Genomic DNA, 16,855 nt, shown 5'->3' on the forward strand with positions numbered 1-16,855 from the left:
TAACAGGATTGCAACACAGCAGTGATTTGTAGGGCATCTTTTTGTCTTTCTGTGTGTGACTAACAGACGACAACTTTCATAAATATTACATTTGAAAATAAAGACCTCACAGCCCTGTGTCCTAACAAAGACAGAAATTGTAACTGCCTTTGTCTTGTGAACATTGAATTACTGAAACTTGTTCAGCACATGATTTTAACTGTAGCCAATGAAATGGGAATCCACACAACAAATTGTGTTGTCTACTGGGAGCACGTACCCCTGTAAACTACAAGACAGGTATTCCCATCTTTCATTAGCTGACTTGAATGCATCATCCCCTTCATTTCAGATGCAAAGCCCCTCCTCCCCATACATCTAATATCAAAGTGAAATGCCATTTGTCTGCCCTGACCAACAGCCAGACTCCTCACAGGACTTCAGGAAAGGGTGGATTCTCCTTTCTGTTTTACCAAGTCTAGAGGCTGCCCACGCACTCTTCAATTTTGTTCTGATCAGCAGAGATGCCCAAGTTGGACTCCTCCTCTTAAAAAAAATCCAATACAAAACAACAAAAAGATGGCTATAGAGAATGCTCCAGACACAATGCTAGTTTTAAATGAGCTCCAATATCACTTCAACTGCAGCAGGCCCTGTTGCTCACCTACATAGCGTACACAAAAGAATTAGGTAACTATTCTACAGATAAGGAAGGAAGGCTTGAGAGATGGCTATGAGTATCATTATTAAGATTAACTCCTATAAGCGGAGTTAGGTGGTAGCTAACTGTTTTATTACTTACAAGTACTCCAACAGGTCTTCTCCTTTCTGAATGGACTAGCTACTGGAAAAGGCCAATGACTTGTTTGGTTTTTTTCTTTTTTCCTTTTTTTTAAGCTCAATATAGAAAGGTTCTCAAAGAAAGCACAGAAAAGGTTCCAGCTTCTTACATAATACTGGGGCAGCTAAGCCTGTTTTGTGTTCTTCAGAATATGTCTGAATATCAATGATCTTAAAGGTCTTTTCCAACCTAAAAGATTCTATGATTCTATGTCATTTAAACATTTGCTAACCATTTGCTCTGTCTAAAAACCCACTCTGTGATGGATGCAATTTGAACCTGTTATTTTTTACTATACAGAAGAATCAAAACACTCTCAAAAAAGGCTGTAGTACTCTTATTAGATGTAATGTTTATATCTTAAATACCAACTAATTCTTAAAATAAATTAGACCTTCTTAAAGACAGAAGGAAAAAAATCTCAACTTGTGGATTTACTATGCATAAAAGTCCATCCTGACAAATTCTGTCAGTGAACACTGATTCAGCTCCCAGTTCTAATACCATTAAAATTAACTTCCAACAAATTAGCTTTGGGAACAATGAAATGCAATTAAAATACTGTATGTACTACAGCAGAAACAGATAATATTTTATGCATGTTTAGTGGGAAAAAAGAAAGAGAAAATCTTTACTTGTTATTTAAATCACTAATGAATCTCTAAAACTATATGTAGGTACAGGAAGAATTTATAACCGATTTTTTCTCTCAGCATTTCAACTAGCAATTCAGTATTGGCTGATCACATGGAGAATGCAAACCTGAATATTTTAATATCAACAGCTACTAACATATGAATTCTTCTGTCCTTCTGATATGAAAAATGACTATATCTTTCCAATCAGCAGTAATTTTGAAAGCATTCTCTGAAATGCAGTCCTTAATGATTTGGGCATTACACTTAAAGTTTTAAGCCTTTCACCTACTTTTCAAGAATAATATTTAAATCAACAGCTAGAAAGAATCTTTCTTCAGTGTATTGTTGAATCCTCTCCAAGTTATGCACACCATAAATAATTATTTAACAAAGTTGAATCTTGATTTTTGTACATTTGGTTTTTGTTATTAGAACTGATTCAGGAACCCAGAACATATGGGTGAGTAAACTGCTTGGCTGCCCTACAAAAGCATAACAGAGACGCAGCCAAGGTTCTCCTCATGCTGTTCGTCATCTCATCAAGCAATATAAAGTTTATATAATGCAACACAGACACCACAGGTTTCTTTTTCAAATCTTGTATTGCTAAAAGATGCATGTCTTTTTCAGCCCTCGGGCTATACTCTGAGTCAAGTTCACTCTGTGGGTTCTACTCTAAAAATTTAACTCTAAAGTCATTTAAATCTAGTAGCCATGGTAAGAAAACCTCTTTTTAAGGCCAGGCTTTCTTTGATGTCTACTGTTAATTTAGGAATTTGATCATTTATTTGACACAGATTTGGTGAACTGCTTTTGGCTTTCTGAGCTGACAGAGCACTGACCCCTCTTCCAGCCACATCAAAGCTAGATAGCAGTAATATGCACTTTCTTTTTGTTGGATTCCCTTTTTTGTCAAGCGAAACCAGTCTTTCAGTTATGTCATATGTGTATATAAATTCATATACATCTATAAATATGTAATATTTATATTACAAATAAGGCCCAGAACAAAGGACCAAGGACTTACTGTACAAGCAAGAGTTGACAGGCCTGTTGCCCTGAAGAGCCTTCCATTAGGTTAAAATCTATGGTGTTTTGGTTATTTTTTGGCTGTCTGTGATAGTCTTGTGACATTTCATTATTTGTTCACTTACAGTACATTTGTCATTGACAAACAAGCACAAAATTTAAAATGGTACTGTTGGTATTTATGCCTTTCCTCCATGCCATGCTTTTTGTATGAATGCATTATTATTTTTCATTATTTGTATCACAGGAGTGCCTGGAGCCCCCAGATGAGACCACCACACTGCAGCACAGACTAGAACCCACCAAATTCTTCACTTTGCTCTCTCAGAGGCCTTAGAACAGGTACAGATGAAACAGAAGTTGGAAATGAAAGAGAAACAAAGTGACTTGTCTAAAATCTTCCTTTTATGTCTCCTCCACACATGCACGGACACACGCTTTTTTTGAAGAGATGAAAGAGAGCTTACAGAGAAATATATTGTACAAGTAAGGAAACAAAGTTTGTACTATAATGAGGAGATGAGGAAAGAATTAAGACTGTGCGTAACATTTTACAACATGCTGATATCGTTGAACGCAGATTAAAGTTGCACCGGTCCAAAAGGAAAAGAACAATCATGGCAAAAACATTTTAAAGTTATACAATCTAACTGCAAAAAAAAAAAAAGATAGGTAATGATAATATCAAGATTTTATTTTACACATTTGAGAGCTCATGCGCTTGGAAGGAAATATTTTGTTCCACTGGGAATGTGGCTGAGCCTTCTTCCTTCTTTCCAAAAGTACAATTTCCATTCTCATACCCAGAGAGAAAATTAACATAAAAATACTCTCTGATTTAAACATGGTCTGATACTACTCTGGAGACTAATAACCATACAGAAAATTTGCATCTAAGAGAAAAAGAACTTTGTTTCAGGATATTTGCAAAAAGATACTGGTAATTGTTTGGAAATGCTCAAAATTTTGGAACAATGGTCACCCAAAGTGGAATTGGCAAGAAAAAGAAGAGAAAGGTGGTGAGAGATTTTATAAATTTTTTGCAGCCATTTTGATAGGCTGTACACTTATATATACATACACATATGAGTATACCAAATACAGATAGAAAAACACTCACTATACAATGCAAAACATGACTTTTCAGACAGGTCTTTTCAGTAGCCTAAATGCACTTAAGTATATTTTTATCTGGTCAACATTTTTCCCTCTGAGAATTTATAGGCTTTGAAAAGCCATTATTCAAAAATCATGTATTTTATAGTAGATATTCACCCAAATTATATGCCCTATGTTTACAGCACCATAAAAATATCATACACAGATTGGTTCATAACCACCACACAGGCAGCAGTCAGCATCTATACATACACTTAGGAAAGAATCAAACTAAATAGGAACTGGCCTGAAGTATGCATATTATAGGTTCACACGTGCACACTCACACAAATACACATACACAATATTTGGTAGAAGAGAGGGTTGCAGCAGCATTGATTTAATCGTCAATGGCCAGTGTAGATGGAGGAAGCACAGTAATAAACCAGGGACTACTGGAGAAGATGTAGTAAGAGTGGAGCTATGCAAGGAGTAAAAGAAGACAAGAACTTTCAGCTTAATGTGGTTGACAAAGGAGCTAATAGGGTTAACTGAGAAAGGAATTTATTTACATAGCTTGATTCTGTCTTTCTGAGCATCCCTCCTGCATAAACATGGACAACACCACAAAAAGCAGAGTTTCTCTAAGCTGACAGAGAAGACAGTACTGACTCACTCTATTTTTACTTCTCTTACTATCTTACACAGTTTTATACAGTTGAAAGTAATTTTAAATTAAAAGCAGATTGTATTATAATTCATGTATAGAAATATAACAGGAATGATGTAGTCTGTATTAAAAAACAGAGAAAATTTTAGGAAATTTAATTTAAAGTAGATGTAGTGAAGAACAGTGAAGAGAGTTATTAGTTATCAGTCTTGATTTGATGGAAGTTTGCAGATAACACTTATTGCACTTGCCTTTTTGACATATATACTAGTGGCTTGTAATTTAGACATGAAGTAAATTAATGGATGAAAAACAGTAGGTTGAAGCTGAATCTGAGCAGAAGAGAGATGACAGTATCTAGCAGAGAAAAGCATTTGGAAGAGTTCACATACAAAGTGAGTGTGATTAAAAACATTACACAGAAATAGTTGATTAAGTAGGAGTCTGCAAGTCTTTTTGAAATCCATACTGACACAAGACATTCACCATTGGTGATTGTACTTCTAGATGTCTACAGTAGCCTACTAGATTAACACTTTGGGTTTGTCCATCAAAGGTAAAAGATCTTTTTTTCAGCTGCACAGCAACACTCATATGCTATTACAAACAAACAGTGACTGGAATAAAACAACACCAGCCAAAGACTCATGGGCAGCCTAAAGACCTTAAAGTAGAAGGGAAATATGATCAACAGGAGATATCAAAATTACCCAAATTGTGTACCAAGCATAAGAAGAAAGGGACAGAGTGGAAAGAGGATCAGGGTAAATGATGAGATAAGATATAGTTACAGTACAAAAACAGAAGTCAGAGTCAAAGTAAAAACAGCAACTGGACTATAAGCAAAAAGGAGCTTGGAGAAGGGGGCCTCATAGAGCCTGGAAGAGACCAGAGGACTTAACTTCTGACAGGGTCCTGAAGGATGAGTTTTTAAACAGGAGCCCTCCACATTAATGGATACTTGGAGCTGGATCGTGACTATAAAGAGAAAAAACGTGTTATATATGCTCCTCTTATTGTTTGGAAGTGTTAATTGCATAATGTTACACAATTAACTTCAAAAATAGAAAACATTTAATTGATTTAAATGGTATAGATTCATTGGAGAACAAACATACTCAGTTTAGCAACAAGAAATTGTGCAATAGATGTAGACTAAAACTGACTTAAAAAAAATTTGAAGTGAGTAACTGAACTATAAGTGCTTTTGTGAAAGTGAACTATAAGGTGTTCCCGTAAACTTATAACAAAAAGACTACTTCAGAACACAAGCAGACCAGATTTCAAAAATTAAGCATATTAAGTTAGGACAGATATGAAAAATGTCAAATATTATTTATAAAAGCAAAGGATGCTTTTCGACTTGCAGTCTATAAAGAGATCTCCCAATACAGCAATAGCATGCTCTTTGTTTTAAGAAGTACCTTGGCAAGTCAAAGAGGTAGCCAACAGAGCCAATACTGACAGGTTAATTGCTTTGAAGGTCAGAAACATTGCACTGAGTTCACAACAGCAGAAACCTTGAATCCAGTAGAAATATCAGAACAGAGGGGATGAATATGTATAGTCAGTCAACTCATTCACAGAGCAGTAACCAACACAACACAGTGCCTCATCTTTCCTTCCGAGTCAGCTCTGCATGACAAGAATTACAATAACACAGGCTGCATACAGCAAAAGAAAAGACCATAAGCATTTAAGGAGGAAATTAAAAGAGACTTTCTGTGTTAGCAGCAGGTTGGTCTGTCTGCTGTAGAAGAATAATGTGAATTTCAACATGAATGGTTGAGTTAGGAGCAAAACAGATGAGTGGAAAACAAGGTTACACCTAAGCAGTGCTACAAAACCATTTCTATTCTTAGATGCGCTTCCAGAGCTTAACCAGAGCTGTATCGTCACTACCTGACGTGGGGATGTAAGTCCTGTGAAGGTGGTGCCAAGTGAGGAGGAGCTAGAGTCTCCTTTTCTTTTCTTCCTCTTTGGTTCACGTCTGCAGTTCGTGTTAGGTACATTTCATTGGAACAAAATCTCCTGTATACTTAGGACGTTTTTATTATGGTGCTTACACCCATAGCTTTCACGTCTTCTGCTTTAAAGAACTTCAGTTCCAATAAACCAAAATGGATATATTTTCAATAGGAATTTGATGACCACTCACTTTCATTGCTGGAGATTCTTTTTGAGAAATAATAACAAAACAGGGAATTAAACGTTACACTTTTACTTTTTTTCTGTACAATTTTTGTGTCCTTTTTATTTGAGGGTTGACTGCATATCTCATAAGACATTGAATAATTTTAGAATTACAGTGCAAAGCCTAAAGAAAGAAATAATACAATCTCACTAACATTATTGGACCTCTTTACTAAGTAATCTTGTGCATAAATTGTAAAATGCATAGTTTGGACACAGCAGGTGACAGCTTTTGGGTGTCAGAAGATACCAAACACACCTTTAGTTTATTGGATGGAAACAAGAACCCATTGTAATGCTAAGCTAACTTTGGCAGCTGTATCATGTAGATGCCCTGAGTAGCAGCTGATCAACCAACTGAATTAAAGGTTACAGAGAGCTAGAAATATCATTCAAGTTCTGTATGTTCTCACAAATTGTTCATCTGCTATTGCTGCCACTAAGATTCTGGCCTGAACTCTTATTCTGAAGGCTAAAAGCAAATAGCGCAGACTCCTTTCTCACTGATTTTTCTCTCAAACGATGGTTGAGTAAAGGTCAAAGTTTGGAGAGATTTTCTGCATCAAGTGCTGTATTTCTTAAGGCCTTTATGTGGAAGTTGCTACCTGATTTTCTTTGAAAAAAGGCCTTGGTAGATTCTTTTAAACAACAACTTAATCTGTTCTTGCTTTCATCTACCAGTCTACTTGAAGATCATCACCTGCCCAGAAAAGTTTGTCTCTGAAACATTTATTTTAGTATTTTACTAGTGAAAGCAATCATTGGATGCAATTTTTCATTAGTTTTTCAAGCTCCATCTTAAAACTAGTTTGGATTTCTGTGTTTGCCTCTTTCCCTTTTCATGCTCTAGAAGGTGATGCTTCTTTTGGAGCAAGTCCAGAGGAGGGCCACAAAGATGATCAGAGGGCTGGAGCACCTCTCCTATGAAGACAGGCTGAGAGAGCTAGGGCTGTTCAGCCTGGAGAGGAGAAGGCTCTGGGGAGACATTACAGCAGCCTTTCAGTACTTACAGGGGGCCTACAGGAGAGATGGGGAGGCACTCTTTATCAGGGAGTGTAGTGATAGGACGAGGGGTTTTAAACTTAAAAAGGGTAGATTTAGATTAGATATTAGGAAAAAAACTCTTTACCATGAGGGTGGTGAGACACTGGAACAGGTTGCCCAGAGAAGTTGTGGATGTCCCATCCCTGTGTTCAAGGCCAGGTTGGATGGGGCTTTCAGTAACCTGGCCTAATGGAAGGTGTCCCTGCCCATGGCAGGGGGGTTGGAATTAGATGATCTTTAAGGTCTTCCAACTCTAACCATTCTATGATTCTCCTTCTCATTTACTCTTTCAGCTACACCTTGATTAAGGAAGTCAAGCTCCATTAAGGGTGGTGGAGCACTTCCCATTAAATGGTCTAGTATAACATTTTATAACTCAGAACTCCTGATAAATATGATTTATTCAGGACAAAAGCTCTTTACTAGGTGAGGTGTCTGGACTGAAGAGACAGTTCACTATAGAGGATCACTCATATTTTGCAACTGTAATAGGAACAAAGTGATTCTTTTATCATAATGGCCAAAACTTGACTTGCACCACTATTGTTCTCCTCTTTAGACCTACTTAATTGCCAACTGAACAATGCAGTTATCTGTGGCTGATTTATTTAGGGATATGTTCCATCTGAAAAGCCTACACCAATGAAGTACAAGAGGGCATGACTAAAGGATTCAGGTACAAAGCTTAGGAGCTTAGATAATTACTTGTAGAAAATGTGATCAGCTCTACATGTCAACTTACACAAAACCAGAACTACTGAGCCTTTTGAAAAAAGAATATTGTGTTCCCAAAACTAAGTAACCAGGCCAAATTCTATTCACCACATTCACCATAACAGTGGAATAACAGAGTCAAGAGAGCTACCCCATTGCGACACACAAGCACACAAGAAAACAGATTCTGACCAATTTATGTCAAAAGATTTGACGCTTTTTATAACTATAACTATAGCTGCCTACATTGAATTAGGACATTACAGATATCTTGAGAACATTTACTAAAGAATTGTCCAAATATGAAAATCAGAACATTACAACTGTAACTATTTTTTTGGTACAAATATTTAGCCACGGAATTTATAATCCTTGCTTTGCATTTTGACAAGACATTGTGGGAAAAGCTTCTGATGGAATTACTGAGTTTCACATGGGAGCTGACCTCTGAATATTTAAGCTCTGAAGCAAAAGTAAGAATAAATGGATTGAAGACTGGGCATATGCAGTACAGCTGCTGATCTATATTAAGAATACTTCAGAAAGTGTATATGCTTTAGATATTCTTTTATATTAGTTTCAAACTTACAGTCTTGCATCCAACAGAACTATTAAGAGGAATTAAATGCATTATCTGAATACCTAAATCTGTATTGTTCTAAATAAAATTGAGAAAATAATTTGTAGTTGTACTTCATAACACAGTTTAATGTAATGAAAATGCTTCCTACAACAAATTGACATATGAGGCTGAATCCTCCTCTTATTTCAAAAACTGACTTCTTTTTTTTATTGTTGCAAAATGAAAAATCTCTGTTGTTGCAAAAGATCTCCCTGCTAATGAGATCTGTTTAACCTTTCTGTTATTTGGTTCTATTATACTTGCTATCTAGCTTTATTGAATTTGCAAAATAGTTTGTTTATCTTCACTCTGGGAAAGTAGGTGGCTATAATTTGCAAATATGTCGGTCAAAAATAGACCAGTTAGATGTTCTTGGCTGGCACATTGTCAACGAACAGAATGAGTCCCTCCCTCCTCTCTCTCACACACATACTTCTTTCTCTCTCATATGCACACACTCAAAAATGTCTCCAGTAGAGTAAAATATTCACATTAATACTGGAAGCGATGGAGAAGAACCCCGGCCGACATCCCATCTGTTCCCATGAATTAAATTTAGAAATCATATGTAATATAGACATTTCTGTCTGAATATCATAAAGCCCTGACACATTCAGGCTTTCATTAAAAAGCTCTGAGATGTGACTTGAATAACAATCTGTCTTAGCTAATTAGTATTTTCAGTTTAGCATATTCACTTTCAGACGTATTGCTGTTTGCACATGGTAATTTAGGTAAACAGAGCCCATCCACAGCTGCATCAATTAACACTGCTAATCAAAACTGAATTCAGGTAATTAGGCACATTTATGCAAAAAGTGTGTAATTTGTGGGGAAAGCTAGATTCTTCAGTAATATTTCAATAAGTAGGAGTCTCTTTTTGCAAATAAGACAAGGAAATAATGGTAAATCAGCTCTAACATATACATGATGCATACTCAGTGACAAATATCTAAATTAAATCTCACTAATTGGTCTGTATTTTCAGAAATTGGACTATATTTTTTCATATAAATGTTTTCCTCAGTGTTTCTATATGGAAAAGTAGATTCATTTCTGACTAAAGATTTAGGGATTATTCAAACAGGACTTTAAAAGTTAATGTTTCCTCAAGCAGTTTTTGAACTGTTGAACATAATGGTCCAACTTGTTCTCATCTCCAGTCAGGCAATTTTTAATGAAAGTGCCCTCACTTGATTTTCAATTTAATTTCATCAAAGAAGACATATTTTAGTTTACTTTAAAGAAAAGCTTCTAGAAATTACATTCTTGAAATAGGTGATGGAAGAAAAGTAGTAAATACTTTAAAAACATTCTGCCTTGATCCACAAAGTTTTATGAGAAGAGCTACAAGTTTCACATCCTTTCCTTCCCTTCACTCCAAAAGCAGAATTTGAAACCATCCAAAAACTACAAAAACCATCAAAGCAGTATAAGAAACTGTATAATCATAACAGAATTTTCATTTCTACTGAAATGGAAAGAAATGTTCAATGTAACGTTATACTCCAAGAGTTTTCATATGGAGCTATTCAAGTTATTCAAATTCAGTTCTCTGTTACGCACTTTTCAGAAAACTACACAAGTCTGGTGGACAAAAAATGTAGTTATCACCTTGTAGCTAAACTTCCATAAATTTTAAGACTGACAAAAAAAAGTGCAATTAATTTTTTACTTAGGAAATTACTGTTTTTATTAGAAGCCTAAGATAAATCTACCATTTTTGCCTACTTCCAGCTCATTTATTCTTTCCAAAACAAATATGACAAAATAATTTTACTTCCAAACTAGTATAATACATTTACTCAGACTAATCAGCATGTATCTTGTGCCCTTACTTCAGGATAACTTTTGGAGAGGGATATACAAAACATTTTCATCACACATAGATTTGCAACATGGATTATGTAAGTTTTGCTAAAAACTTCCGTGTAAAGAAAAAAACTTCTTCAGAACTTTAAGGTCTAAGCCAATATAGCTATTGAAATTGCAGTGTGTTTTGCAATTATATGCATGGAAGTGCATACATCACTATTCAGAAACTTTTCTCTGTATGGAAAAGTGTGATTTGTTCTATTATGAAAAAATATATGAAATATGCCTAACATATTGTGTAGTTAAAAGGGTATCAAATCTCCGATATTGAGAGAATACTGACAGAGTTCAGAAGAAAAATAAAGCTTGTGGAAGAAATACAATTCTGAAGTATTTTCTATTCACATAATCACAGTGACTACTGCTAATGTAGTGAAATGCTAGAATGCTGAATGGGACCATCTCTAACCAATTATCAGGCCAGCTTAAAAGTATATGTACTTCCCTATGCCATCCTTGCTGGGGGTAATGGGAAAAAACTTTTTCCCATTTTTCTCTTTCTTGCAAGAGAGAAACACTCACCTGTGTGTCATACCACACGCTAAGCAGCTGTCTGATCTCTCACATGGCTTATTAACATTGACATACAGTGTATATCATCAAAACAGTCTTATGTGACCTGTCTCTGAAAGAACTTGCCCTGCTCTGTAAATGCATTTTAGAAAGAGCAAAACAGAAGGTGTAATGACTAACAGTGTTTATTTTAGATGTTATACTCCGTAGGAAGTGAGTACAGTGAAAACATACTAGCCTTGCCCCCGCCACCCACCATGTTAGTACTTTTTTGTCTAAAGTAGTCAGATACAGCAAATATTCCAACAGACTTTACAGAAATATTTTACTATGCTGCCCTGTTTCTTCTGTCTGACTACATCAGTAAATATAAACAGACACATTTAAGGGCATCTCTTCACTGAATGCACATATAGCATACATTCTTATACTTCATCATGCAATGTCCTGCTGTGCCACCCATTTGAAAACTTTATATGATGTTACAGTATCGTTATTTCTTGCAATTTGGAATTTTTATTTGGTATTGAGGTTTAATAAATGTATGGCAGCACTAGCTGATAACAGACAACTGCATAATGGACATCTCAAAAAAGAAAATGTCATATGAAAGCTGGCTGTTACAACAGGAATTTCTCACATATGTAGCCCCACTCTTTTTCCTTTCCTGCATTGCTCTACTGAAAAATAAGCAAAGGGATGGAGACATCTAGCTACTAAAATTCTAAAAAAATAAGTTGGGTGCTATATACCTACTATTGTGAACTAAAATACAATGGATACGTATGACTAAAAAGATCCTATAAATACTGTTTTTCTCAATTTAAAGAAGAGTTTCATCATACTTCAAGCACTCAAAAGCATTCCAGGATTATAAGCAAAACAATAGATATTTAAAGTTCATATTTATTTTGTCCATAGAGCATGCATCTTGTTATTCATAATATAAAAAGCATTGAAATGTTTCATGTCCCTGGTATTCACAGGGTTAAATCAAGGACATGCAAACATTTTAGTTTGAGGAAAGCAGAAGCAAGAACCCAAAGCCAACAAATAATACTCCACACCTTACAAGAGGAAAAAAAGCTCAATAATTTACAAATGTTGAAGGAAGCGTTAGTTCCATAATTAAAAATCAGGCAGAGATCCTTTTGGCAAATGGATCTCTTTGTTAAACATCCTACTAATCCAAGCCTGAAGGTATAATTCAGTACCCTGGAGGATTCCCTCTATACTTTTGCCAGCTGTTCCATTTAGGTCACTCCACCACAAGTTTAGCTTTTATCTATTCCTCACTTTCTTCACTGGGTCCCAGAAGCAGCAGCCCATCTCTCTGAAGGCTGTTTAAAGTGTAAATGAAAAGACGAGACAGAAGTGAGCCACTACCTCAGGGTCCTTAATTTCTGAACTGCAATTCCTTGGACTTCCCTACCTTGACAGATGCAATATGAAGTCTTCCTTGATGAAAAGTGAGCAGGAAAGCTGAATATGGAATGGAGATAGCATATTCACTATCATTTTAATGCTTTGCAGCTGCATGAAAGAAGAAGAAAGTGGTAGAAAGTCCACTCAAGGCCAAAAAGCTGCAGTAGCCCTTCTGCCCTTCAGCCCAATTCCCATCATTACTGCTGCTGGCATGCAAGAAAAAGCCTTCAAAGAGCCATTTTATGTCTTCTCAGATAGTCAGAGAGAGGTGGACTCAGGGAGCGGAAGGAAAAAAAAACCAACCTATACCAAGGAAAAAAAAGGGTGGTACTTTGATACAGGACACTGTGTGCCAAGGACCACAAAGAGCCCTGGATACACTTGCCTCCCTCCCCGGACCAGCAGGCAAAGGAAAGACACAATGGTGTTTCAAGGGCTTGTTTGTGCAAACTGAGCCAACCTCAAGTAACTAACTGCTCCTAATTTACCATTAATTTGGTGCAAGCCTTTTAACAAATACATCATTTCTTACCAAAAGCAACAAAAAGATGAGAATTTAAAATGGATCCAATTACAATGGTTCTAGTCAGTGTAAAAGTTAAGCCCTTAGAGAGTCACCATAGTTCTCCAGAACTGCTTTTAGACAGTATGTTGTTTTATAACAACACACTGATCTCTTAGCGTGGGAAAATTAAGTGTAATTCATTACAAAACAAACCACTGCCCTGACATTCATTTGTCTGTTAAAAAAAATAAAGAGCAAGGCAGATACTCTGGGAGGAATTTCTGGGTGTTCAACTTTTAATGAAAGATTCATAAAAAATGCAGCAAGTGCATCGCCGAGATCTTTCCAATTTAATATTAATTAATAAAGTTTGCACACACAGATACCAACTCTGAAATGAAACAGAATTATAAAATCTATTGGAAATAAACTTTCTAGGTTTTCAAAGGCAGCTCAGTAGCATAGGCACAGCAGCTCCAATGACCACCTGCATGACTTTACATATGCAAGTAATCCCATGGGTTTTAGTCAACTGCTAAGATCATGTCCTGATCCTACCCATCCAGCATGCATGACGTAGCGCCTCTAACCTAAGAAACCACTTGTGCACATTTAGCAGGAAGGACTGGAATCACAGTGCAGTGCAGCGATTCACACACCTGCACTTAGCCTGCGCTTTAGTAAGTTCTCTGTCAGTCAAAAAGTGCAGTTCTGCCAGGTTGTAAACCCGACTTTTAAGGATTAGGGAGAAGGAAAAAAAACAACACAAAAAACAACACACAGGCAGCTTTACTTCTAATTCTGCAATGGCTCACATAAGTAAGCAGCCCAGCTCTGGTGAGCTGCCTTGCGAGGCTCAACAGGAATCCTCACCTCTGCGATGCTGCTGACTCAAGGTCTACAATCTATACTAGTTGGTAAAGAGTATCTACAGTGATTTTCAGTGCTTACCTGGCTGATGTGCTTCCATGCATCCCTGCTGACATTCCTGCATCTGAGGGTTTGTTGCAGGTGGCTGCTCTCAAGTTCAGCGTTCCTGTGGCAGGGCTGCTCCGGCGGTGATGAGCAGAGCAAAGGCAGGTTGCCACTGGCCAGTTCTATCACAGCCCAATCGCACGCCGTCTGCAATCTCATCTCACTGAGTGCAAAAGGAAAATTAAAACATGTTTTTCTCTTACACTTGAATGACACAGCATACTGTTCTGTGTTTGCATTTAAATTGGACAGAATAATTTACCACTGGCTTTTAATTTCACAAGGGTTAATCACCTCAGCAAAGGTCAATCAAACTTTAATCTCCAATAAAATTGCAGTAGCTTCAGTCACCTGCAGGACATTTATTATATTCTTATTTCCATGCAAAAGAACGCATCACTAATCTTCTAACTCTTTACATTAGCACATTTGCCATTAACATTTTACTAAAATTATTAATTCCTCCGAAACTATTACAAGAGCTCATTTCTACACATCTCAGAAGATAATCCTGTTAAAAACCAGCCACATCTACTGTGACATTTCTTTAGTCTGCTCTAATCCTCACAACGGTTTGATACTCCAACCGAATTCTAACAATGCACAAAGTCTCAATTACACAAAATATTATAGGGTTTAGTTTAGAACAACAATATACTGTTTTAGTAACTTAACTTAATCTTCTCTATTGTCTGCAATCACAATACTAATCTATTTTGCCACTGTTCACAGCATTTTCTATTCAAAACAAAATATAGATTTTAAATTTTGCTTAGCGGTTCCTGAAAGGCAGTAGATTTACAAGGATAAGTTAAAATCTAGAATCCGTTACTGACTGTAGGAATAATCATGATGATAGGAATATTTTTCTGGCCCGGAAAAAAGTATTTCCCCACAAATCAGAAGTCTCTTTTGAGGCATAGCCCATTAACAAGTACAGAAATAAAGAAAAAAAAAGAATGAATTTTAGTTGGTACTTCCAATTTGGTCTACTAATTAAAATTATTTATCTGCAATTAATTTGACTGAAAACTGCAAAATATCTCTGAAAAAATCAAGTCATGATTAGTTTTAAAATATCACTGCAATAACGCCAGCTCAAAACTGGAAAATTGTTTAACTCTAAACAGAAAATTGTAAAATAGAAAAGAGTGCATACCCAAAATATGTTGTTTTTAAATAAACATCAGCTACAGCAATACATTCCCTCAAAAGTCTACTGTAACAATTTCATCCGAATGCTCATAACTATTTTACCTGTAAAGATACAGAGAAGAGGAGCAACAGAAAATTCAGTGAGAGCTCATTACAGAACTGAAACACAATGCAAACAATTAATTTCCCAAATTTTAGAAACTGGTACCAAAAAGTCAAAATTACTTGGGCAGAAAAATATTAATACCACCAAAATACATGGGTCTCCCTTATTCTCCTACCATGACCATATTAGCTCCTGTGAGAAAGAGAAGGAACCGTCATATGCCATCTCATTTCTATTTAAAATTGATTTTTTAGCCATAATAACATTTTGACATACCGTAATGTAAATAAACTGTTCTTTCCCATCCCAATATTTCCTTCTCTGTCTCTCTGTCTCTCTCTGTCTCCGTCTCTCTCCTCTTTTTGTTTTAATATATGGCACACAGACAGACACACGCCCCCGTCACTGTCAATATGCACACTCATTAGCAATATGTCAGGCTGGCATTTTCAACACATACTCCAGAGCATAACTGCACTACCACGCAGCGCGCACACACACACACGTAAAAATACAATTGCAGAGAAGACGACCTCAGCGGAATCATTCTTAACTTGGAAGACTAGGTAAACGTACAAAAGGAATAAGTGAGATTCTCAGGCAATATTTTATGAAGGTGCTGCAAAGTGGCTCTCCAGTTAACAGCACCGATGCTGCTGTCATTTCACACACACAAATACACATGCAAATATGCATATGCAAAAGCGAATATTTTAGCAGGATATTTTAACGCTGAATTACAAACGCAAGTATAGGGGGGTTTCTCCAGTTTTTTTCCGCTTTTTAAATTACGTCCTAACTTGAAATAATGAAGGGAAAGAGATATTACAAAACATAAACCCGAACTGAACTACGAGTTCCTAGAATATGCACTATCAACAGCATTTGTAGTTTCTCCAGCTGAGAAAATTAGCTACGAAAACAACCGCATCTGTATTTTTTGCGGAAAGCATCTGGCAAGACAGCGAAGACCACTTAGAAAGGGTGAGTAGCACTGAACTACAGTTTTGATTATTCACCTTTTGATGCATTGATAAAACGTTTTCTAGATTGCTATTGCAACTGCTTTAAAATACAACAGAAAGGTTCACGTGGCACCCTGAAATGAAAGATACCGTCAAAGGACCATCTACTTCATTTTTCAAAAGAAGAAACAGGGAGAAATGTATGGGGAAAGAAACATACCTTTAGTTATCCCAGCGAACGACTTCTCAGCACATCTTCATAGTCCTGTCGCTCCACCAGTACAAAAGTCGACACTGCAGCACTTGTGATCTCTGTGACAATGGCATCATACTGCCAGCAATTTTTTCGATTAAACTTCTCAGACATGGTAGCAACTTTGTTAATTATGATATTAGCCAGCTGGCGGGTACAATCAATCATCCACTGTAAGAAAGCCAGACAAAGAGACATCTAATCATTGCAACCAGAGCAGATAAATTTTGTTCCTTTCTTATACGTGTCACAGAT

Source organism: Numenius arquata, chromosome 2, assembly GCF_964106895.1.
Source record: "Numenius arquata chromosome 2, bNumArq3.hap1.1, whole genome shotgun sequence".
NCBI lineage: Eukaryota > Metazoa > Chordata > Aves > Charadriiformes > Scolopacidae > Numenius > Numenius arquata.